Consider the following 20124-nt stretch of genomic DNA (forward strand, 5'->3'; position numbering starts at 1 on the left):
CACTCTGTAGACTATGCTGGCCCCAAACTCAAGAGATCCACCAGCCTCTGCCTCCAGAGTGCTGTGATCAAAGGCACGTGCCACCACCATCCAGTCAGAAACAATATTATCACCTGTAGTCCCTGCCATGTCTGAATTAAGAATTGACTGTCCGCTAAATGCCATGCAAACCTCTCCTCAGCTTTCTCTTCCCAACTGTTAGAAAACCAGCCACACTACACCAACCTCCATACTAGCCCAGATAGAGGACTTTCATCCCATGCATATATCCCGGACCTGAAAACCCACAGTGTTTCAGAGAGCTAGAAGTAACTGGCAGGGTCACATTATATGGGAAGTGTATGAAGTCAACACTCTGAACAGGCTGCAGACGGAAAAGCCTAGAAGCAACACAGAAATGGAACTCCCCGTCTTCTGTCAAACTTCCAAGTTATCCGGAATTCCTCTCTGGAAAGGTGGTAAGTGGAACCAACAAGCCAAGCGTGAGTTTCGGGAAAAGTAGGAGAAGCTCAATACTTCTCTGCAGGCTTAGAGGAAAGTGTGACTTTGAAAATGCTCGTGACTCTAGGAGGCAGAAGGGTAAAGGATGTAACTGTATGTAAAGCGGAGCAGTTGGAGGTTTTTCAGTTACATCCTGGTTTCCTAGACCTTCTATCACAAGCAAACCTGTTACTAGAATTTTAGGGGGAAAAGCACCCAGCTCCAGGCACCCCAGCAGGCGAGGCTCAGCCAATCATCCCAACACTCCAGCTGAAGAGGTGTATAATAGCTAGAGGCAGAGACAAGGGACTCAATCAGCGCATGCATCAGGCAGGGACACAGCAGAGAGGTGCGGTGACCTGAAGAGCTGGGGCCAAGGGATCAAATTCAGGTAGTCAGGCTTGGTGGCAAGTGCTTCTTCCTGCTGAGCCATGACACTGGCCTGTTATATTTGCATAGTGAATAGCACATAACTCTACCTAGTGGCCATAATACCTCAAGCCAAGGTCGGATACATTACACTGTGACTACCACCTTCTTCTGTGCCTCTTGCTTGGTTGCTAAAGCAAGCCAGCCTCTCACAACCTTGATGCCTCCTCACTTGGGCCCACACTTGTGATAGCTAAATTGCTCAAGGCTGGAGTCAGAGAGATAAGAATCTTTGTACTAAACTAGATCTCACCCTGCAATCTGCAAACAGTACAGTCTAGGAGGGCAGGTAAGGACAATGAACAGCGATGGTGAAGCTGCACCCTGGAGTAGAGGCCAGATTGCTCTCCTCCAGCAGGGACAGCGATGACATCATCCAACCAGAACTGACATTACGGACAGCCAGACCAGTCTTGTACCTTTTGCTCACTGCCCCAGCTCTTCAAGTCACTAGACCGCTCTGCTGTGTCTCTGCCTGATACATGCATCAATTGAGTCCCTGTCTCTGCCTTTTGCTGTTACATATGTCTTCATTTGAAGTGTTGGGACGGTTGGCTGAGCCTAGCCTGCTGAGGTGCCTGGACCTGGGTGCTTTCCCCTAAAATTTTATATGTGTGTGTGAGAGAGAGAGTGTGTGTGTGTGTGTGTGTGTGTGTGTGTGTGTGTGTATACACACACACACACATATATATATAGTCGGATTTATTATATATATGTGGGATCTAGTATATATATATGGGATTTATTGGAATGACTTACAGGTTGCAGTCTAGCTAATCAACAATGGCTATCTGTGTATAGAAAGCCCAAGAATCAAGTAGTTGCTCACTCCCACAAAGCAAGATGTCTTAGCTGATCTTCTGTATATGCTGGAATCCCAAAGAAGTAGGAGCCAATGCCAGTGAAGGAATGGGTGTGCTCATAAGGTAAGGGCAAGCAGGCAAAGAACAAAACCTTCCTTCTATCTGTACAAACGAATCCTTAACAAAGTACTCAAGTCAACTACAATTCCCGTTTCTTCAACTGGTCACATGGCCTTAGCTGGTATTTGCCTTTCTCTACTACCCACTCTGTATTCTCTCCACCCTCTGCAAGCACCTCAGCAGGTCTGCGCTTTTTGTGGAGTGACCCATACCTTCATTCTTGATGAGCCTATGCCCTTGGTCATCAGCCTGGATTAGGCTGCTGGAGTTTCCCCTTGACTTTCATCACAGGATATGGTAGCACTGATACACCCTAAAGGATCTCCTGCACTCCAGACATAATCTCTCTTATGTCCATTGTGGAGAGGCAATCCAATTTCCTCATGGTGATCTGGATCTATCACCACTCCTAACATTGTTATCCTTTTTTATTCCTTTCTTGGCCTATCTGTTTTGGTTGGTTGGTTGGTTGGTTGGTTGGTTGGTTTCCTCTGTGTAACAGCCCTGGATGTCCTGGAACTCACACTGCTGACCAGGCTGGCCTTGAACTCACAAAGATCCATCTGCCCCTGCCTCCTGCCTCCTGCCTCCTGCCTCCTGCCTCCTGCCTCCTGCCTCCTGCCTCCTGCCTCCTGCCTCCTGCCTCCTGCCTCCTGGGCACTTTGATTAAAGGTGTGCACCACCACACCCAACTTAGCCTGTTGGGTTTAGGCCAGGGGGAAGTCTGAGCATCCTGTTCAATAGAATGTTTGTTGTGGCTCCTAGGAGTAGCACTCCTTCCTCTGGAACCAAGACTTCTAGGCCAGCAGAACTTAGGGTTACGGAAACAGGAAGCAAAAATTTTCCTAGTGGGTCACTAGGGATAATGGTGAGTGGAACTATTCCCTTTTCCACCCCTTGATTCCTGTACCCATGGATCCTGGCTATGGGAGAAACCATCCCATACATTGCTGATTCAAAGCATACACTGTCTTCTGGAGAGCCCTGCCCCAGCCCTCCAGGCTGCTGCCACCTAATTGGTGCTGTAACTGTGTCTTCAAAAGGCCACTCCATCTTTCCATCAGGCCAGCTAGCTCAGAATGGTAAGGAAGATGGTAGACCAGTTGATTCCACAACTGTGGGCCCACTGTCGCACTTCTCTGGCTGTAAAATGAGTTTCTTAGTCAGAAGCAATACTGTATAGGGAGAATACCATGATGGTGGGTTAAGGCATTCTGTAAGGCAATGGATGGTGGTTTGGGCAGAAGCATTACATAGAGAAAAGACAAATTCTTAAAAGGAATAAGTACTTACTCCAGTAAGAACAAAGTGTTGTCTTTTCCCTGGAAGAAGTAGTCCAAGATAGTCAACCTACCACCAGGTTGATGGCTGGTCACCTCAAGGAATGGTGCCATATCTGGGGCTTACTTAGTGTTGGTCTCTGCTGTTGACAGCTCTGGCACTCAAGGAGCAGCTGTAGCCAGGTTAGCCTTGGTAAGTGGAAGTCCATGTTGTGAAGCCCATGCATAATCCTCAACTCTGTCACCATGGCCTCTTTGTTCATGAGCCCATTGGGCAATGATAGAAATGTCTGAGGAAAGAGGCTGAACGGGTCATCCTATCTACTTGATTACTGAACTCCTCCTCAGCTGAAGTCACCTTTTGATAAGCATTTACATGAGACCATGAGACAGAAGAATCTTCACATACTTCGCCCATTTGGAGAGATTTGGCCACATACTTCTTCCCCAGATATCTTTCTCACCATTTTCCAATCATGCACTTTCCAAGTCCCTGGCCATCCAGCCAATCCAATGGCTACAGCCCATGAGTCAGTGAACAACTGAAAGTGTGTGGTGTGTGTGTGTGTGTGTGTGTGTGTGTGTGTGTGTGTGTGTGTGTCAGGAGACAGCATTGTAACAGGAGTAGGAACCATAGGCATTTGGGCAACTTTATGTAACTTGCTTGTGCCTTCAGGACCTGATCAAGCCCAGTCACATGTATACCACCTCCATTTGATAACAGATTGCTGCTGCTTTTTAACTTGGTGGGTCCAATAACACCCAGATCATGATGGGCAGCTCAGGCCAAACAGTAACTTGGTGGCCTATTGTCAAATCTTCAGTTTCTCAATAGCAGGCCAAGAACTATCTTTCTAGTTATCTATGAGGCCTACCATAGCTCGAAATAGCATCCTGGTCTGTCACTAGCACCTCAAGTACCATCAGGTCTGCTGGATCATATGGTCCAAGTAGTACAGAAGTTTGGACCTGCAGAAGAACCTCCTCCTAATCCAGGCCCTACACAAAGCTAGCAGCTTTCCATGTCACATAATGAAGAATGTGCTGTCTCTAAAACCCAAGCAGATCCACTCTATGTTGTGCTTCCTTCTTGGTATCAGAGGTCCAGGTGCCATAACTTACCCTGAATGCCCTACACCACTGGGCTCCTAAGAATTTCACTAATGTAGAAGGTCCGTGAATTTTGGTTGGACTTATTTTCCATCCTGATATGCATGAGTTACTAAGGAATTCAATGAGTTGCTACCTCCTGCTCATTTGGTACAATTAGCATAATATCGCCAATATAGTACTCCAAAGTGATACTTTGTGGATATTGCTGGCCTTGCCAACTGAAAGAAAATTGCTTCTGGTGTGGTGGTCCTTGCAGACAGGTACTGAGAAGAAGGCATTTGCTAAGATCAATAGCTGCACAGCATGTACTGACAGGTGTATTAATTTGCTCAAGGAAGGACACTACATTACAGCAGGTGCAATCAGAGTTACTGCCTGATTGAGTTTTTAGTAGTCAACTGTCTTCTGCACTGACCAGATAGGAGAGTTAAAGGAGATATGGAGATGTGGTGGAACCACCATCTCTGCATCTTTCAAGTCCATGATGGTGGCACTAGTTTCTGCAGTTCCTCCAGGGATGCAATACTGATTTAGACTGACTATGTTCTTTGGCAGAGGCAACTCCAAAGGCTTCCATTTAGTCTTTCCAACCATAATAGCCCTCACTTCACAGGTCAGGGAACCAATGAAAGAATTCTTCCAATGTCTAAGAATATCTATCCCAATTATACATTCTGGAACTGGGGGAATAACCTCAGAATGAGTGTGGGGACCTACTGGACCTACTGTGAGTCAGACTTCAGCCAAAATTCCATTAATAACCTGGCTTCCATAAACTCCTACTTCAACTGTGTCTTGAGTTCTCTCAGAATCAATGTCAATTAAGAACCAGTCTCCTTTCCCCTGGTGTATAGTTATCTATGTAAAAGGCCATAGGTACCTCTGAGGAAGAACTGGAGAAAGGTTGACAGTAAAACTTTTAGTGTTTTATCAAGATGTTTTTATCAAGTGTTTCCTCAGGGAAACCTGGCCACCCCTTCATTCAAGGGGTTTTGAGTCTAAAAACTGGTTCAAATCCAGAAATTGATTCATTGGCCAAGATTGCCTCTTGTCATAATCCAATCGCCTTTCTTTCATTTGGTTGAGAACTTTTCCACTTATACAGATCAAACAAAAACTCATTAGGCAGGGCTGGAGAGGCGGCTCAGAGGCTAAGAGCACCGACTGCTCTTCCAGAGGTCGAGTTCAATTCCCAGCAACCACATGGTGGCTCACAACCATCTGTAATGGGATCTGATGCCCTCTTCTGGTGTGTTTGAAGAGAGCAATGGTGTACACATATATAAAATAAAACTTTAAAGACAAAAAAATAGAAAGAAAAAATTCAGTAGGTTTCTTATCAATTTCATGCCTGAGAACACCATAATTGATCAGTCTGTACCAAAGGCCCATAAGAGTCATACCACTATAACATTCACCTTGCCTGTGCCAAACTTATAGGCTAGGTCATTATAAACATTGTTTTGTCTACTCTTGGCCTTGAAGGACATCAGTATTGTCTTGCCTGGCATTTTCTTCAGAGAAAGTCACTACTGGTTTATCAGACACTGAAGGATAAATTTCCTCAGGTGAAAAGGGTAACAGCTCAAGGGGTGGAGCTGAAGGAACCACTTCCTCGGGTGAGGTAAACCCTTGAGAATCTGAGGAGTCAAAGTTCTCAGCTTCAGTAGGGTCTGCCCACACATCCCTATCCCAAGTTAATTCTTTACTAATTAATGCCCTTACTTTAACTTCTGACGCCCTCTGAAGCTAGGACTTGAATTTTCACTGTAATTCAACCAATCTTCTAATGAGGGTTTTGACTTTCCACAAGTCCTGTGGCTGCTGAAGAGAAGATTCTCTTCCAGGGCACACTTGCATCTAAAACTGGTCAGTTTTATCACTGAGTTCCTGGCTGTCCTTCACAGAGATCGTCCCTATCCTTTATCAGTTTATCCAGAGATGTTAAAAGCAACCAATCAGCAGCAGCACTTCATGTATTTCCCCCCAAAACTGTCAAAAGTTTCATATACAGGGTCACCAAATCTATTGCCACCCACAGTTGGTGAATCAAGATATCAAAGGCATTTATCTCTAAGTTTGTAATATAGTTTCCACACCATGGGAAATGGATGTGCTAAGGCAAGGGCAAGCAGGCAAAGAGCGCTAGCTTCCTTCTTTTATGTCTTTATATAGGCTTCCAGCAGAAGCTGTGGCCCTGATTAAAAGTGTGTCTTCCCACCTCAAGAACTGGATCAAAGGTGTGAGTCTTCCTACCTCACAGGTCTGGACTAGAAGCAGATTCACCCACTTCAAAGCAAGCATAAAAATCTCTCACAGGTATTCCCTCCATTTCTGGATTGTAGTTCACTCCAGATAGAGTCATTAACAACCAGGAATAGCCATCGTAACTCACAGCTATCTATCTGTAACTCCAGCACCAGAGGAGCTGACTTGACTGGCTCTGAGTCCTCTGGTCTCCTTGGTCACCTGCACTCAAGTGCACACATCACACACAAACCTACATGTAATCTAAAATAATAAAAAGAAATAAATCTGGCCAGGCATGATGGCACATACCTTTAATCTCAGCACTCATGAGGCAGAGGCAGGTGAATCTCAGTGTTTGAGGTCAGCTTGGTCTACAAAGCAAGATCCAGGACAGCCAAGGCTGTTGAACAGAAAAACTCTGTCCCACATTAAATGATAGATAGATAGATAGATAGATAGATAGATAGATAGATAGATAGATAGATAGATAACTCTTTAATTAAAAAAAAAAAAGCAAATCCAGCCTAAATCAATCATTTAAATGATTTGGGAAAGACCTTAGGTTTTTGGGGTTTTTTTTTACTTTGTTTTTTGTTTGTTTATTGTTTCTTTTTTTTTTTAATCAGGGCTGTTTACATTTCACAATCTCACAATGTAGCAATGGATCTTAACCTACCATTGAACAATAACTACTTTACAATATACAGAAACAATTAGTTTTGAATCAAGGTTGAGATTTTGGGGGAAAGGAAAGTTCTCAGAAGTAAGGAAAAAGCAAACAAGTTATGCAAAGAGACTTTTTAAAAAACAAAAGATGGATGTAACTAATAGAAAGTGCTCATTTTCTCTGTGTTCCATTTATGAGCCTAAAAACTATAAAAATGCTAATAAATAATTATCTCTCACAATGAAATATCTTTGAAATTATGCATAATATTTAACCACTACTATTCTTAAAGCACTTGAAAGCCTTCCCTCTTTTTGTTTATTTCTTTGTTTGTATGGTTTGGTTTGGTTTTTCTTTCTTTTTTTTTTTGAACTTTTTTTTTAAGATTTATTTATTTATTGTATGTAAGTACACTGTAACTGCCTTCAGACAATCCAGAGGAGGGCATCAGATTTCATTATGGATGGTTGTGGGCGACCATGTGGTTGCTGGGATTTGAACTCAGGACCTTCAGAAGAGCAGTCAGCGCTCTTAACCACTGAGCCATCTCCCCAGCCCTGGTTTGGTTTTTCAAGACAAGAGTTTCTCTGTAGGTACAGTTTCAGGGCTGTCCTGGAACTGACCAGGGTAGTCTCAAACTCACTCACAGAGATATCCTGGCTTCTGCCTCCCAAGTGCTGGGATTAAAGGTGTATGCCACCATTGCCTGGATAAAACCTCCATGATTTCAATCAACTATATTCTCCCATGGAAATAGCTACTTCTTCATTTTGGCACCATATTCATGCAGTGCCAGCCCTCTGGGACTGGAATTATAAACACTTGTGAGCTACCATGTAGGTAGGTGCTGGGACTAAAAAGGGATCCTCTAAGAGCCACCAATGCTCTTAACCATTGAGCTGAGCCGCCTCTCCAGCCCTCTCTGAGCCTCCCATTCATCCTCTGATGTTACCACAGGAATTAAAAGGACACTTTTGGAGTGAAAACATCATTAACGTTTTTAGGTGAATGAGCTTCGGCTTCTAGGTTTTCAGCCTAGAACAGAACCACCATTGATAATATGACTTCTATGACAAAATGGAGTTCCCATTCCATGTTAAACTCAACATTTTTTTTTCTTCACCTAAGATCTGGGACAAACCTGGTAGACTGTGAACTCTGAAAACCCAGAGGGACTAAGTTCACACACGACAGAAATAGCTGGTGCAGAGTTAGGTAAGAAAAGCTTTGAAGGCGAAGGTAGAAGGACAGGAAGACTGGTAAAAAGCTAAGGCTAGTCACAAAGCGCGTAGTCAATCCAGAAAGTGTCTGTGAGGAGGACAGAGGAAAGGTGACAGTCTCACCTACAAAGGAACGAACCGCAAGACAGAAGAAGAGGAAAGGGAACGAACACTTGGTGAGAATCTGGCAGTTAGGAACCGACTCTCACAGTATGTCTTCTGGCCACCAAAAACATGCAGTGGCACATCCAAGTGCGCACAATAAATAAACAAATAAATACGTAACTAAATAAATAAACAAGCAGTTATCTTTAAGGAGGAAACTAAGAAATGAGCAGTTCAATTCCCAGAACCCAAGTGAGGCAGCTCAAAACGGCCGGTACCTCCAGTTCAGGGGGATTTGATGTATGTGGCTTCTGCCAGTTCCTGCACTCAAGTGCACAGACACAGAAACACGCACATATTTGGAAAAAAACAAATGAGTCTCTTTGTTTTTTTTAACATGGATAATCATGGTCATTGTGTTCCACCAGCCTTAACTTCCCCATCAGAAATGAACACTAATTATTCCTCCCAGGCTGCAGTCACTAACAGCTGGAAGCTCACAGCTGGAAGCTCACTAATCTTCTGCCTAAACCTTCTAAAATATTTCAGAAATATGATATAATATTTCTCCGCTTCATCCCAGTAACTGCACTTTCCCAGAAAACTTCCACACCAAGGACTACATTGCCTTTGATAGCTGAATCTCAAGTCACACAGAAATCAAAAACCAGGTCAAGTATTTCCACTTGCCCAGCTTTTTAAAAGAGTTCCAGAGTTCATTTTCACAGGAGGAAACAGGAAGGGGGGAAAATGACCTTTTAAAATTAACAACTGGAGTTAAGACATTTTCAGAGAAGGTTCTGAAAACCCAAAGGTGTAAATGGCCCAGTGAATACCAACCTGAGACCCGTGAACTCTTGTTGTGTCTGGCCAGTAGATCACAACCTGGGTTCTAGCCTGGAAAGGCATTTTGGAAACCTGGAAGAGAAGAGGGGCTGGGCTGCTCGAGATAAGGAAGGAACTAAGACAAAAGTCTCTGCTCAAGGTTGGTTTACCATAAGAAAAGTTAGGGAATCCCAAGGAGACAGGTTTTTTCTTTAGCCCTAAGAATTCAGGCAGAACTATTGAGCATGGATAATTTTTTTGCCTCAGGCCAGTCTTTTTTTTATTTTATTTTTATTTTTATTAACAACAGGGAGGAGATGTAGTCTCCCCTCCCCCAGCCTGAAACCTGCTTGCTCAGGGGTGGAGCTTCCCGCTCAATCGTTCTGCCACGCCCACTGCTGGAACCTGCAGCCTTGCTGTTCCGAAGCCATCACGTGGTCACCCTGCTACTGGACCCCCAGATTATTTGGCGGGAATTGGGCTCCTCCCCGTTCCTTTATAACTGAGTGCCGGAATAGTAAAAATTAAACCTAGAGCAAAGAGCTTTGTCTTGGTTCCTTCCTTATCTCACGCAGCCCAGCCCATCTTCTCTTCCAGGTTTCCAAAATGCCTTTCCAGGCTAGAACCCAGGTTGTGATCTACTGGCCAGACACAACAAACTCTAACCACTTAAGACAGTTGAAAAGACATGACGGAGCATGCGGAAACAAAAGATGAGGATGAAGGCTGAGAAAATCATGGGGAGGTGGGAGTGAGGGAGGGTGTCACAGCTTGCATGCCACCGTCTAATCCTGCTTTTCCCCTGCTCAGTCATCAGCAGGTGGTTTTCCCAGATCCCTTCCTGATCTGGAGTAATGACTGGAACAAAATACCTCATTATATCTTTAGGACTTTTGTCTGGAACATTCTATATGGCTATGACACAGCATCCTCTTCCCAAAAGAAAATTGGGTGTTAGTGGAGTAGCATGAAACTAGCAGATGAAATAAAAGCAAAACTCACTAATCTATAATCCCCTTGTGCAACTATGTATCCAGAATCCATTCTATCCTACCCATCACGCTAAGCACTGTGCATACATGGACTCTAATCCTTACAGGAAATATACAAAGGCTTTTTCTCGATACACAACAGGAAGTTCAGAGAGCTTTTAAAATAAAACACTGGTGGACATGGTGGCCCATGCAGGTGCATAGGCAGAGGCAGGTGAATTTCTGTGACTCCAAGGCTAGCTTGGTCTATATAGAAAGTAGTAGCCAGGCAGTGATAGCGCACACCTTTAATCCCAGCACTTGGGAGGCAGAGGCAGGCGGATTTCTGAGTTCGAGGCCAGCCTGGTCTACAAAGTGAGTTCCAGGACAGCCAGGGCTACACAGAGAAACCCTGTCTCGAAAAACCAAAAAAGAAAGAAAGAAAGAGAGAGAGAGAGAGAGAGAAGGAGGGAGGGAGGGAGGGAGGAAGGGAGGAAGGGAGGGAGGGAGGGAGGGAGGGAGGGAGGGAGGGAGGGAGGGAGGGAGGAAGAGAGGAAGAAAGGAAAGAAAAAAAGTAGTGACATCCAGGTCCATGTAGAGAGAAACTATCTCAAAATCACTGCCTAAAATGATAAAAGAACAAACTGGATTCATTATAGTAACTTAGAGGTGTGGGAGAGAATCATAGAAATAGTAAGAATTTCAATAGGGTCAGAGCATGGTGGCGCATGGCTTTAATCCCAGCACTTTGGAAGCAGAAACAGGTGGATAGCCATGAGTTTAAAGCCAGCCTGGTTTTACTTCATTCTTCACTCTATCCCAGGAGGTTGTGGGGACATGGCTCTACTGAATATCATACAGTAAGGCACTGATCAAGACACCAGAGTGAGAAAGCGGTCTGGCCTACCCTTGGAGGTCAGACCCTTAGGTAGATGAGGCTTATGAAGAAGAGGATTCAGCTGAGTGTGGGCTGAGTAAGAATCGCAAAAGAATCACAGCAAGAAAGAAAATAGTGAAAATGAACTTCAGGGGACAAGTGAAGAACAATCCAACTAGAACGAAGCTCAAAAGTCACAAATAGTCATTATAAACATATGGGTGGGGTGGGGGAGGCACATGTAGAGCTTGGTTGATAGAGTGCTTGCCTACTAAGTAGGAAGCCCTGGGGCTCCATCCACATCACTGCATACCAGGTATGGTGGTGCACATCTGTAATCCAAGCAATAGAGGCAGGTGGACCAGAAGTTCTAGGCTATCTTCAGCTACATTATAAAACCAGGTTCTGTCTGCTACATGGCTTTTGCTTCCAAAAAACACCCCCAAATGAAATCTGCCTTTTACCCCAAGATATTCCTATGAGTTTCTATTTCTCTTGCTCTCTCCTTCCATGACCCCTACCCTCCTCCTCTCTTGAGTGTGTACATGTATGTGGCTATGTTGTATGTATGTTTAAACGTGTGTAGGCCTGTGTGTATGTGCAGTGTATGTGTGTGTCTCCCTGATTGATATCCCCCTTATCTCTTGAGGCAGAGTCTCTGACTTGAGCCAGAGCTCACAGATTTGGCTAGCCTGGCCGGCTAGCTTGTTTTAGGGATCTCATCTCTGCCTCTTAAACCCTGGGATTACAGACAGGCCACCAAGCCCACCCAGCATGTATGTGGAAGTCCAGAAACCCAAATCCAGGCGCTCATACTGTAACAGCTCGTACTTTACCCAGTGAGCCATCTCCCCATCCCACCCCAACCCCCCACCCCGCCATCCCTGCAACTTTCTACCATGGTCCTGTCTTCCTGTCTTCTCACCAGCTCATCACCCCCTGCTCCTTGGTATGTCTCATCATCTTCCCACTGCTCCGAGCCCACATCTAACATCTACCAAATGTCTCTTTGAATGACAGTAAAGCTCTCTTTGCTAAATGAAATGCTTATCTTTCCCTCTGGTCTGATTCTCATGCCTGCTTGACCTAGACTGCTTCTGGTCTATCAAGGTAGTTCCAACTAGAAAGACTTGAAACCCCAAACTCTCAGAATGTGGTAACATTCATTTGCACTCAGACTTCTACCTTTCCATCTTCTCCTGCCATCCATCTATCCCGTTTCCCTCGGAATCGCTTCCCTCTTGTCCCTGGTTAGTGAAGCTCTCCCATTTCTATACTCTCCATCCTAAGCTTGCTTGACCCAACCACAAGGTTTTCTAGAGAACAACTTTCATCAGTCCCCTTCCTCTCCACTCACTCCCTACTCAGGAATGACCATCAAAGGGTGACAGGTTTAGCCATATCTTGTTGCATACCTTTTAGCCTAACTCAAATTTCCAGGATATTTTTCTCTCTAGTACACTAAGGATGGAACATTCACTAGCTCTGGAATAAGGGTCATTCTCTTTTTCTTGTGTCTCTATTAGTTTTCTACCTTCTAACTAGGACCTCTTATTTTCTCACCTCTCACTTTCCTACCTACATAAAAACATGCATATGCGCGTACATAAGGCCTGTGAGGTGACTCAGCTGATAAAGGACCATGTCACTAACCCTGGTGACCTAAGCTCAATCCTAGAGACCCATGTGGGAGAAAGAAAAAAGTTCTTTAAATGTGTATATATACATAGGACACACACACACATACACTATTGTTTCATTTCAAATAAATCCTGGCCTTTAATCCCAGAACTAGGGAGGCAGAGGCAGGCAGATCTCTCAGTTCAAGGCCAGATAGTCTACAAAGTGAGTTCTGGAACAGCCAGGGTTTCACAGAGAAACCCTGTCTCAAGAAAACAAAAATGCAAAAAGAAATACGTGATAAAATGCAAACGACTGATAAATCTCCAAATAGCCAAAAGAACTGAGCACTTAACGCATAGTAGAAAGCAAACTGTCACATTTTCAAAGGAAATTTCACAGTACACTATTAAGCTAAAACGTATGCTTAACCTCTGACAAGACACCCACTTATACAAATTCATCCTATAGAAAAAAAAAAAAAAAAAAAAAAAAAACCTCATACAACTATTCAAGGAATACAGTAGCAAAACTTCAGGTAATTCAACCGCTTACAAGAGTAAACTATGCTATAACCAAACTATAGAGCTAGGAAGAGCACAGGGCAGTCGTGACAGCACAGGCCTGTGAGACGACACTTACCAGGTGAAGGTGGGAAGGTCAGAGGCCCAGGGTCATCCTCAGCCACACAGCAAATCTGAGGCCAGCCTAGACTACGTGATCCATGAGATCTGTCTCAGGAGCAAAAGCAAAGGATGAAATCATTCCCAAAGGCAATCACTCATTATTAAGTGCTTCGCAAGGGTTAACTCAACCCACAGAAATCCTAAAACACATTCAAATAAAAGCATGAGCCAGCGGGTGGTGGCACACACCTTTAATCCCCAAACTCAGGAGGCAGAGGCATGCAGGTCTCTGACTTCAAGGCCAGCCTGATCTACAAAGTGAGTTTCAGGACAGCCAGAGCTATGGAAAGAAATCCTGTCTCAAAAACCAAAGGGAAAAAAAGAGAGAAAGAAAGAAAGGAAGGAAAGGAGGGAGGGAGGGAGGGACAGAGGGAGGAAGCACGTTCATGCCACAGTGAGAAATGAAACAAAGAAAACTACAAAATGTTGCATAGCCACAAAATGTACATTGCATAAAAGGAAAAAGATAAGGGGGGAAAAAGCCTTTGCACCACACTTCTGACAGTTCTCAACAGGGTCATCCTTAGAACACAAAGTAGTGGGAAGTTGAGTACACTTCCTCTCTTTAATGTCCTGTCTCAGAGACAGACAGACAGGCAGACAGGCAGGCAGACAGACAGACATTAGAGACATTGTACTGGCTGGTTTTGTATGTCATCTTGACACAAGCTACAGTCATCAGAGAGGAAGGAGCCTCAGTTGAAGAAATCCCTCCGTGTGATATAACTGTAAGTCATTTTCTCAATTAGTGGTCAATGGCTGTGGGGGGAGGGGGTGGTATTTTGTATGTTGCCATGCCTGGAATGGTGGTCCTGGGTTCTATAAGAAAGCAGGCTGAGCAAGCCTTGTAAATAAAGCATACTAAGTAGCTCTCCTCTATGGCTTCTGCAAAAGCTCCTATCTCCAGGTTCCTGCCCTGCTTGAGTTCCTGCCCTGACTTCCTTCACAGATAAACAGGGCTGTGGAAGTATTAAGCCGAATAAACCCTTTTCTCCCCATTTTGGTCATGGTGTTTTGTCGAAGCAGTAGAAACCCTAACTAAGACAGCCGCATTAGCATGCATACACACACATCTATGTGAATACACACATACACACACATACACACAAAAATCTAAAGCACTGCTATTTTATTGATTTAGGTAAGTATGGTTATTATTTATCATTAAAATGTTACTTATGCTAGCATGTTACTTAACTTTTTAAATTTCAGTTTGTTTTGGGTTTTTTATTTGTTTTTGTTGTTGTTTGTTGTTTTGTTTTGTCTCACTCTGTAAGCTACTCTGGCCTAGAACTTACTATGTAGCCCAGACTGGCCTCAAACTGAACTCAAATCCTCCTGCCTCCACCTTCTAAGTATTAGGATTACACTCACCATACCCAGTTTGTTTGAATTTCTAGCATGATAAATACCCGAACAGACACAACGCACATAATCAAAAGCTCTCCGACAGCGTCAATGATCTTTGAGAGTGCAGAAGATAGGTCAGTCTGGGTCCAGTTGCCGGAAGTCAAGATTGTAAACTCAGTCAAGGTTGTAAACTGGCAGGAAACAAGCCAACTATAGCCCAAAGCCACAGTTCTCTACTGAGAATCTCGTACATGCATATAATGCTTTGATCAAATGTACCCCCTATTTCCTCCCTTCCAATTCCTCCTCTGTCTCCCCTAACTTTTCCCTTCCGGTGTCATGTGCTGTTTTTAAACCCACTGAGTCCACTTAGAGCTGCCTATAAGGGCATGGGTATAGGACCATCTACAGAAGCCTGAGTAGATATAAAGGGACCACATCCCTGAAGAAATGGGATGGGACTCCATAAATCCCTCTGGAGCCATGCTAGGATTTAGGCTAGCTCCATCTTAAATACTATTATTCTGTTAAATGGCTATAGTACTAAACTGCCTCTGAAGTTCTTACCTTTTTACCCATAAAATAGTGCATCTCTCAGTCCTTTTCAAAGAAGCTTCTATTTGCAGTAGGTGGTGATTAATAATAAGGACCCACAACTGCCTTAGTCTACAGAGAGTAAAAGATGTGGCATGCTCAGCCTAAATGGGACATCTATATCATAACCCCTTTCCCCCAAGATCTGGAATAGAACAAAGACTGTAAGAGCCACAGGTAGTGGACCGTCCTCGTGAAAATAGTATCTGCCAGACATTACAGAGCTACTGTACTTTGTGACTACATGCACGGGACAAACATTTGTTTTTAAACAAATTAGCTGTGAATATTTGGAGATCAGGAAAACTCATAAGAAATCTGTACCTCTGACTTCTTCTAAATAATCCAGCCATCAGGTAACACTAAGCCTATATTCCCACATGGCCAGTGCTGAAGAGGTGCCCTCCTGGGCCAGGCAGAGGGCCTCTGCTCCTCTAAAAGGGCCACACGCATTATGTGGCCAGGCTCTATAAAGGAGATTCTCTGTCTCGCCCTACATTCAGGACCCACCCAGCATTTATGATAATTCTATTCCTTACTAAATTCTTCACAGGTTTGACAATTTATAATTTAGAAAAAAAATACTACAAGTATACATTATAAAATTATATAACTATTGAGACATACATTAAGTTGATGGCACACCTTTAGTCCTGTCACTTGGGAGGCAGAAACAGATGGGTCTCTGCAAGCTCAGGACACCAAGGGCTACATAGCAACACCTCTCAATAAATTAATCAAAGAAAGAAAGAAAGAAAGAAAGAGAGAGAGAGAGAGAGGGAGGGAGGGAGGGAGGGGAGGGGAGGGGAGGAAAGAAGGAAAGGAAAGGAAAGGAAAGGAAAGGAAAGGAAAGGAAAGGAAAGGAAAGGAAAGGAAAGGAAGGAAAGGAAAGAAAGGAAGAAAGAAAGGAAGAGAGAAAGAAAGAAAGAAAGAAAGAAAGAAAGAAAGAAAGAAAGAAAGAAAGAAAGAAAGAAAGAAAGAAAGAGAGAAGTACATTAAATTGCTCACACAATAATTAGATTTGGCTCCTCTTTTCAAGCACTGTCATGTTTTCCCTTTTTTTACTTTTGTTTTAAAACACCTACAATTTGCAATGTCCATTTAAATGCCCTCAACCACTATCCTCTATGACCACCACATTAAACTATACAGTATTTCTGTGTTTGAATTGATCCTCTGGTTTTTAAATTGCACTTGGGATGGGGGCTGCATGCCTCGGCATGCCGTAGAGATCAGAGGACAACTTGCAGAAGTCAGTTCTCTCCTTCCATCGTGTACAACCTAAGGGTTGCACTCTGGTCATCAGGCTCTCTGAACCAACTCCCCTACCTTGATTCCATCCATTTACCCATTATCACCTGTCAGGGACCACTGTTGTGACCCAGAGCAAATTATTTATTCTCACTCTCACTTAGGCTTCTTATTTTTGGAGGCAGTACCAGTTTAAAAAAAAAAAAACTACTTTGTAAGAATTAAATAAAACACCTAACCAAGCACACACTATTAATCATAGTAGTCAGAAGGCAGAGGCAAGCAGATCTCTGTAAGTTTGAGACCAACCTGTTCTATAGAAAGTTCCAGGACAGCTAGGGCTACTTAGTGAGATCCTAAGCCAGGTCTCCGGATAAAATAGCCTTCTTTCCTTGGAATCTTGCCTAGTTGTACCAACCTGAAGTAAGTGTTCTTTTCTTAGAAATGTACTATTAGCTAATAGAAACTTGTATCACATTTTCCTGCCACCATTGGAGACTTACATACCTGTAGCAACAGAAAAGGCGTGCGTGCTTACAGTGCTTTTGGAAAATGAAATTAAGAGAATCTGACATTGTGTAAACAGAGAGGTGTGACAGAGAAGGTGGAGAAAAAACGGATACATTTGTCTAAAAATAACTTCTAAAACTTCTCTGCTGAACAAAACATTCTTCCATAAGCCCTAACTTTGTTACCAATACACCAACAGATTAAATCTCACCTCTGTATTAGCCTAGTATAAAAGGATCGATCCACTTTTTCTTCCTTTTAGTTCAGGGGAGGACAAATGTAGCTGAACTGAAAGTTTAAAGTTTAGCTGTGTTGGGAGAAATTCCAGATAGCACATTTGTTAGCTGAAATTTTCCCTTTGACCTTAGACATTATGGAAAGAAAAAAGAAAAGGAGAGGAGAGGAGAGGAGAGGAGAGGAGAGGAGAGGAGAGGAGAGGAGAGGAGAGGAGAGGAGAGGAGAGGAGAGGAGAGGAGAGGAGAGGAGAGGAGAGGAGAGGAGAGGAGAGGAGAGGAGAGGAGAGGAGAGGAGAGGAGAGGAGAGGAGAGGAGAGAAGAGAAGAGAAGAGAAGAGAAGAGAAGAGAAGAGAAGAGAAGAGAAGAGAAAAGAAAAGAAAAGAAAAGAAAAGAAAAGAAAAGAAAAGAAAAGAAAAGAGGCTGCTGGACTTGCACAGACATAGGAACACACACACATACACACACACACACACACACACACACACACACGAGTAACTCTCACATGGGCAAATTATGACATTAGGTTTCAATGCAAAAACCAAGTTTCCGTTGTTCAATTTTTCTTATGGTGCACAAATTAAAGTCAATACTTTTCAGGCCCTCATGCTCTGTCCTTACAACTACCCCTTTTGGGGGATTAGGGCTCGTTAGTCAAAGTCAGGAGGCATATTGGGAACCTAAATCGCTAGACAGATCAAGACAACCCTGCCGGCGAGCGCAGCCCTCCTCCAGCCTCCTGACTGCCGGACCACGCAAGGTGCCTGCTCTCGCCGCCGTCGCCCAGCTAGCTCTGATTTTTATAAGCTTTACCAAGAGTCTTGACACAGAAAACTAAATAGAACGGGCTCTTACCTTGAGCAGCAGAGGCAGCCTGAGCAACTTCCGGCTTGGCTCCGGCGGGTACGGCGGAGCTGCAACTAGGCGGAGCCAGCTTACTGGGAAACCAGCAGGGAAGGCTGGCGACCCAAGCTGCCCTACCTGGTTTCCGAGCCCGGGATGGGCTTTAGGACTGCACATCTGAAACTAGAAGGGTTCTGTTTCTAAAAAATAAAAACGCTCTGCGTGTTTTTAACTCACTAGCTACTGTTGCACTGAGCAAATTACACTTCCCTTGGTTTTCTCTACCAGCCTATTTGAATGCATACCTGTTGCCTGTGACTCAAAGACAAAGGCACCTGCTCCTCCTGCCTGAGCGAGGTAGCCATATTCAGCAAATAAGTAGGATACCCAGTTCCACTGCAATTTCAGTTAGCAGTGTGAGTACTGAAGTACGCAGGACCAGAAGAGGCATGCTGATGGTTTGCTTTGCTTTGCTTTTTAATGACTGGCTGAATATAGCATTGAAGTTCACCGTGAGAATTTACAGGACCACCCCGCCCCCTTTGTTTTTGTTTTGAGACCGGGTTGTGCAGCAGCCTTAGCTGTGCCTCTGCCGCCTTCTGAGTGCTGGGGTTAAAGGGGTGCGCCACCACTCCCAGCTTTAGTCCTCCCCACCCCACTTTTTTTTTTTAATCTAGCAGCACTCCACATACTATTTAGTTACCTACAAAATTTTGTAAAGAAATCGTAGCGCACAGTTTTGTTTTGTTTTCGGGGGGGGGGGGGGCGGGAGGAAGACACTGTTTCTCTGTGTAGCCTTGGCTGTTCTAGAACTAGCTGTGTAGACCAGTCGGGTCTCAAACTCACAGGGATCGTCCTGCCTCTGCCTCCAGATTGCCAGGATTAAAGGTCTGAGCTACCACCACCCAAAATGTGAAAGGACTCTTTTTAGATTTCTTTTTGTAAAGTACAACTTGAAATGCGTGTGGCTTGTGGCTTTCCATTGTCTCTTTTTAGTCTGTGCCTTGCATTATTTTGCAAAAGAACAAAAAAATCTATATCTGAAAAATGTTAACCACGTCGTTCTAACTTGGGAGGACGTGGGGGTTGGGGGAAGGATCGTGAGGCATGCGTGAGGCATGCTTTGACCTGTGGTTACCCATTGCACAACACCAGTAAATTCTTTAGATCCATTTGAAAAGAAGAGATAGGAAAGAGATAGGAAGAGATAGGAAAGAACATCTCTGAACGGTCTAGTAAGAACTGTTAACATTTAACAAACCCCCCACCCTCAACCCCACCCGCCCCACCCCCCGCAGCAGCCACCGCCCCAGAAAATTAAAAGGGGGCTTTAAGTAATGAAAGCCCAAATCTTGTTTCCAACCAAAAGCAGCTTGGGACATTAAAACTTTTCAACTAAGTCAACTGATTTTTCAGCTCAAAACCACCGACTTGGGGTTCAACTAGGACCCCTATAAGCCATGGTTGGCCACCTATCCTCCATAATCCAATTTTAAAAGCCTAAAAAAGGAAAAGTAAAAGGAGAGATTTATTTAATGTGGTTGACTACCATGAGGAATGAAGAAAAACGAAGTCTGGACACACACATACTACACACACGCACACACATACACTACACACACACACACACACACACACGTGTCTGTTTTCTCAGTTTAAGGTTTTTGTTCAAATAGAAGAAAATACACATAAGCATAACTAAGCAAGCAGTCAGCTACGGTGTGGTCCCAGCACACCACTGTCTCAGCTCAAGGTATCTCTTGCAAGGTCATCTGAAAAGTTCTGACAAACTCCTCCTCTGGAGGTCCCCAGAGCTTCGGCCATTTCAGCTCCTTGCAGGATATTCCTGGAGAGAATTTCAGTATCATGATCGCCGAAAAAAAAGAGGTATAAATAT

At 44.0% G+C, this 20124-nt stretch overlaps 1 protein-coding gene across 3 annotated transcripts in view; it reads right to left on the bottom strand.

The window, feature by feature from the left end:
* Nucleotides 1–18327, bottom strand: part of Frrs1 (ferric chelate reductase 1) — a 44233-nt gene extending 25906 nt beyond the window's left edge. The window contains exons 1-2 of one of the 3 annotated variants that reach the window (XM_085835557.1): nt 18240–18327; nt 13403–13491 (exon numbers count right to left, since the gene is read on the bottom strand). The gene's annotated coding sequence lies outside the window, so the exon portion shown is untranslated. Of the gene's footprint in view, nt 1–13402; nt 13496–18239 lie in introns of all 3 variants that reach the window. The other 2 variants (XM_021158834.3, XM_021158835.3) reach the window with 2 other exon arrangements.
* Nucleotides 18328–20124: the final 1797 nt, after the last annotated feature.

The sequence above is a fragment of the Mus caroli genome, unplaced genomic scaffold (assembly GCF_978045245.1).
Source record: "Mus caroli unplaced genomic scaffold, Mus_caroli_1 scaffold_3, whole genome shotgun sequence".
Lineage (NCBI taxonomy): Eukaryota > Metazoa > Chordata > Mammalia > Rodentia > Muridae > Mus > Mus caroli.